The following is a 6,000-nucleotide window of genomic DNA, read 5'->3' on the forward strand; positions in this document are numbered from 1 at the left end:
CTAAGTTCAAAACCCCCATTCTTGACTATTCGTACTGATAGAATGGTTCTCAGAACCAGGGCTGCTTTTCTGGCTAAGGTGGTAACTCCCTTCCATCTAGGGCAGTCCATTACCATTCCTTCCTTTTATCCTCCTCCTCACCCTTCCAAGGAGGAGGAGCGGCTTCACTGTTTGGACCCTAAGAGGGCGGTGAATTTTTACCTTGAAAGGACTAAAGACTATCATATGGATGACCAGCTCTTCGTGGGTTTTGCTGGCTGCAGAAAAGGCAGAGCTATGCACAAGCTCACACTTTCCAGATGAATTGTCTTGTGCATCAAGATTTGTTACTCTTTGGCCGGTAAGAGTTTAAGAGCTCATTCTACCAGGGCAAGGTCTTCTACATCTGCCTTATCTAGAGGTGTTCCTGTTAAGGACATTTGTAGAGCGGCAACTTGGGCCTCCCTCCACACTTTCGCGAAGCATTACTGCTTAGATTCCGAAGTGAGGAGGGACAGACACTTTGCGCGTTCCTTCCTTCAGGACTTTTTGGTATAGAAGGGTGGACACCCTCCTCTGGGAGTGGGGACTGCTGTGGGACTCTATTCTCAAGGTGAGGAATCCATTGGCAGATGTATCCATCAGAAGAACAAGTTATTTACCTGCAGTAACGCTTTTTCTGGTGGATACAGTATCTGCCTGTGGATTCCTCACTGACCCACCCGCCTCCCCATTGTCCAGCCTTGTATACCTACAATAATGTTGTTTTATAACTGTTGTTTTCAAAGAAAATGATTAATTCTTTTCACATTACTGCATTGATTTCACACTTTGTGTGTTGGTTTGAAGACTGTGTACTGTGTACCTTTGTGTCGGTCCGTCTAGGTGCCTCAAAGGCACGAAAAAAAAGGGCGGAACTGACGTCATCACGCTGACGAGGCTCTCTTATGGCTCCAGTGACGTCAGCGGAGTCGCGAGTGGAGCCATGGTTCTGTGGCGTCGTCCTCGTTGGCGTGGAGAGCTACAAAAACAATTCGGAATGCTGCTGGCGCAGGGGATATTCACAAGGTGACAAATCCACAGGCAAATACTGTAGCCACGAGAAAAAGCATTACCGAAGGTAAGTAACTTGTTCTTCAGCACTACTACCATGTGGGGTACAGCTTGACCCTTAGCCCTCAAAGTTAGCCAGCCATAACAGTCCATTAGTAATGGTAATACGTATTGTTGGTGGTGTGGGCATGTGAGAGTCAATGTATGCTCTGGGTTCGATCAGTGGGTGGGAGTAAGTTGAGTTTCTGGCCCAAAATGGGGATTGTCAGAGGAGACATGTCAAGTGAAGGGGCCCGAGTCAAATGATGTGTCATGCTCTGCGGATAACCAACTCTGGCAGTGATGAAATGAGGTGAAGATCTGTGCTAGCATTCAACCTAGTTTGACTGTGCCCATCCCCTCAGAGTTGGTACACACTGTCCACGAATATGGAGCCAACTGAGTGCAATGAAAGTACACGTGTATACACAAACAGGAAACCCAGGGTAAGTGCATGCACCCACACATTCCTGCAGTGTAGCAAGGTTGGAAACTGTGTAAAGGTGTGCAGGATGATTGTGAAAAACAGAACCCTTGGCAGCATTGATCCACAATGTGCATGCAAGTCAGCATAACAAGGCAGAGTACTGTGGGTACTGTGTGAAAGGCAGACTTCAGGATCATAACTAATTCATGACCAAACCCACATCCTCCTTTACAGGAGCTGTGGGCTGAGTGCGGCTCACAGGGAAAATAGGCACCCTGGGGAGCAGGTGCAATGTACACAGTAGCAGTGTTAAAACACAATCATTATAGGCATCATGAAAAAGAAAGCAAATCACCAAGGCACATGTGGACTTTACCTCATAACACACGTGTAGGAATGGCTGGCCCAGCGAGCTGGGTAGCTGTGTTGCAGTATGCCATCCGAAAGGCAACTGCAGTGCAACTTGGCCTCAGTACCTATGAGTAACAGATATCCTACGCATCAATGAAAGTGAATTAGTAGAAAGAGGATGTACCAACACCTACTGACCAGGTGCCTGTCCTGAATGAGGATTCTGCTGAGGATGACAGTCTGGCAACCCTTGACCAAGACACCCACTAGCAAATCCTGGCCTCCATTAAAAACTATATTTGGTCACTGGAAGGGCCGACAGCGTCGCAGGGTCTCCAGAAGCTCCGCCTATCACCAGCTGGCAGCACATCTCCAGCCCTGGACTCTGACCCCCAAGTTGAATTCCAACATTGTGCTGCAGGAGTCCCGAGAGAGCTGTTAGATAAGATGCGGGCGGGATGAAGAGTGTGGCAGGCACCCTAGAGGGAGTCTGTAGGTGCTTCACTCCCAATAAGGGCACCTCAGTGGCTATAAGAGGCACCTACCCTCCACTCTGGCTGACATCGCTGGTGTAATGTAGCAGAGGCACAAGCAACTGTCCTCTTGAAGTGACATCAGCAATGTTGCTAACCAGCTGGGGGCGAGCCGCAACATTCTGGAGTCAATGAAGCAGGACTCCTCCATAGCAACAATGGATGCCTTACAGTGCGATGTTGTGGGTGTGCTGGCAAACAAGCAGGCCCGTTGAAGTGCTGTGCTGCTTCACTTGTTGGTGCAGAGAAATGCTGCTGCCGACAGGGGATCCACATCTTCATCCCCTGATGTGTGTGTGCCTCCAGCACCAGCAACACCCCCCTCAAGAGAGGCACCACACACTTCAGAGGGCGAAGATGTGAACTTCATCTCTTTACACCCAAAAAACTATTCTGTAGCATTTCTCTGTGCCACATGGTCAGTTTCTCTTTTGACCTGTGCTTATGACCTTGCCAGTGTACATCTCAACTAGTACTGCCCTCTTTCCTACCCGATTATCTCACAAATTTGTGGACTGTCGATGTGGCCCATCTTCCCCAATAGCAATATGGTCCTCCTACTCACTGGAACACTCATCTCATCCACATGTCTCATGACATGTATCACCCATGGACTCTGTCTGTACATTCAATAGCTCACAACCTATGTTGGGTTTATTGCCACAAGGACTGCCATTTGCTCCTTGGTTCACAATAAAATCACTTACTGGGTCCAGCGTGTGGTATGTCCGTTGATGATTGGACTAAGTAGACCATGGTGGATGTGCTTACTCTAAAGACACTACCTACTTTTTAAAGGGAGTTGTGTTTCATCGACTCATGGGGAAAATCTGCTCAGGCCAAGGGAAATCGTTTATGTGATTCCCATTTGTATTGAGATTAGCAAGTAGTTACCCAAGCTTACAAGCATGAAGTGTTATAATTAGCAATCAGGCAATGGTAAGACTGAGTGAAGTTTCTGTCCAGGTGGAAGATACCTCCTTTTTTTTGTCAGTCTAAGTCAGAATATACATTTTATTAAAGTTCATTTAAATACTATCATATACCATACAGTTGATGTTAACATCTCCAATAAACAAAAATAAAATCTAGGAGCATGTAAGTCCCTGCTGCCTTCGATTCCTCGTGCTTCCTTCCCATGCGCTTGTAGGCCTTGGTAACATGCCTGAGGTGGCACATTCGGGTCACCTATATAGGCACCACCTCAGCACACTGACGTTGGTTCTTTTCTTCCAGCACCAGTCAGCATAGATCCTCGAAAAGTGCTACCCTCGCTCACTTTTTGACAGGCTTTTTTTGACGTTTCGTCGAACCCTTTCTTTTTTTTCGATTTCCATCTTATCTAAGAAGACTTCTGGTATTAAACGGTGCAGCACCTGTCAACATGCTATGTCGGTGGTGGACCCAAACCTAGTTTAACTCTAGTGTCTTGAGCGCGACAATGACTTGAAGTCATGCTTTAAGTGCCAAGTCATGGCCCGAAAGCTTTGAGGTAACGGTCCCTTGCTTGCGGCTTGGTGTTTGTCACCATGTCACTCTCCTCGAAGGTCTTTGTTCACGGTCCTAGTCGAGAGGAAGGTACAGGCAGTGCTTTGGGAGTTCTAATTCAAAGTTGTCAAATCGGTCCGGTAAGTGTGAAGCACAAAAAACACAAGTCGCCCTGTCCATTGGCAGATGTGTTAGAGGAGCCTTGGTGTTCTAGAGCCGCCTTCCTCTGAATCTGCGCCTGTGTCAGCTCCGCGCTTCCCAACTTTCCAGGAGCCGGAGTGACCCCCACCCATCTTAAAAAATTTTATGGCACCATGTGCCTCATATGTGGGTGGGTTGGCCCTACTGCCGCACCTTTGGACCCTGGAGGCTCAGAGGGGCCCCCATCAAGATTGTGCCAGCGGCTCTGGTACTGATGACTCCCTCCCCCTTATGGATCCAGCCAGATGCAGGTCGTGCTGCACCAGTCTAACACTGAGAATACCGGTGCCCCCTGGTATTACCAGCCCCATTCTAATTCCTGATGATCTAGAGCTGGATCTGCACCAACTGGCACAGATACCGGTGCCAGCAGAACTTTTAGGTCCTAGGTCATTTCCTCAGCTTTATTCTGAAGGGCAAGGAATAGAGGAAGATTGGTATTGGTCGCTGAACCCTTTATAAGTCTAGCCTTAACAAGAAATGGGCTGTTAGCAGGAACTCGGTGAGGCCAGCAGACTGGATATCTCTTCAGATTGCAGCCTACTTTCTCCCCCCTACCATGGCTATGGAGGAGGGAGCATCATATGCGTTGGTGGTGCGAAGGGCAGCTCAGGTCCTGAACCTTCAACTCCTTTCCGTGACGGTCAACACAAATATCTTGATAGAGTTCCTGAAGCAATGTGTCTCCTCCTTGGAGCCCTTGCTGCCCTTCAACAAAGCCTTATCTGATGTCCTACTGGGAACCTGGTCCAAGCCCGCACAGGGGCTCCTGGGAATAGGACAAACGACCGCTGCCATTACCCTGCCTCTGGTAACTCAAATTTCCTCACCAACCACCCTACCTGTAAGATCTTGGTGGTCCAAGTCACCACCTCCCGTGGCGCATGTCCTTTTTCACACCTGGACAGGCAATCCAAGAGGCTAGACAGTTGGGGTAAGTACATGTTTTATTCCAGCAGCCTTCAATCAACCTGCATTTGTAAAGTGCAACTCTGTCACCTCTAGAAGTATCTGGGCACTGTCTCAAAAGAAGAGTTAGGTCTTGAGTCTCTTTCTGAAGTCTGCCAGCAAGGGGGCCGTACAAGTCTGTTGGGGGAGAGTCGTTCCAGGTCCTGTAAATGTAAATGTGTAAATGTATTGTATTTGAGCTTATATAGCGCACAGCTACCCACAAAGGGTTTCCCGGCGCTTGCTTAGGGAACCCGTCCTGGTATTCCCCTGTGAGATAACCCCGGCAGGGTATCCACAAGGTGAAAGCCAGGCATCCCGCCGCGAGGGGCCGTTGTGGAGATTAAGCAAGCTATTGCCCAGAGTCGCAGAGTGTGAACCCGTGAGTTGAGAAGGCACCGGAGCGAGAATTATCGAGTCCGTGGAATTTTTTGAGCCCAAGACCCGCCGAGGCGAGGAATTGAACCCTGGTCCAGGGCCGATCTCAGCTTCCGGGTCTGCCGCCTCTAACCCCTGAGCCACACTTCTCCTGGCTACAATGCAGTTGAAGGAGCAGCTGCTGCTGTCGGTGCGACTGATGCAGGGTGTTTGTGCAAGGGAGAGTGACGAGGAGCGTAGGTGTCTAGTGTGTTGGTGGCAGTCCAGTCGATGGTTGAGGTAGGCAGGTCCTAAGTTGTGGAGGGCTCTATTGGCATGCTTGAGAATCTCAAACTGCCATCTTTTCTGGATTGGGAGCCAGTGGAGGTCTCTCAGGTGAATGGCAATGTGGGTTTGTTTGAGGAGGTCCAGGATGAGTTTGGCTGCATCATGCTATATAGTCTGGAGTCTTCTGAGGAGCTGGATGGAGATGCCGGTGTAGAGCGCATTGCCGTAGTCGGGGGGGGGGGGCTGGTGAGGAGAGCCTGAGTGACTATCCATCTGAAGATTCTGCAAAATATGGAAAGTGTATGAAAGCAAGAGGAAGCAACTGGATTAACTTGT

This window comes from Lissotriton vulgaris, chromosome 5, assembly GCF_964263255.1.
Source record: "Lissotriton vulgaris chromosome 5, aLisVul1.2, whole genome shotgun sequence".
Lineage (NCBI taxonomy): Eukaryota > Metazoa > Chordata > Amphibia > Caudata > Salamandridae > Lissotriton > Lissotriton vulgaris.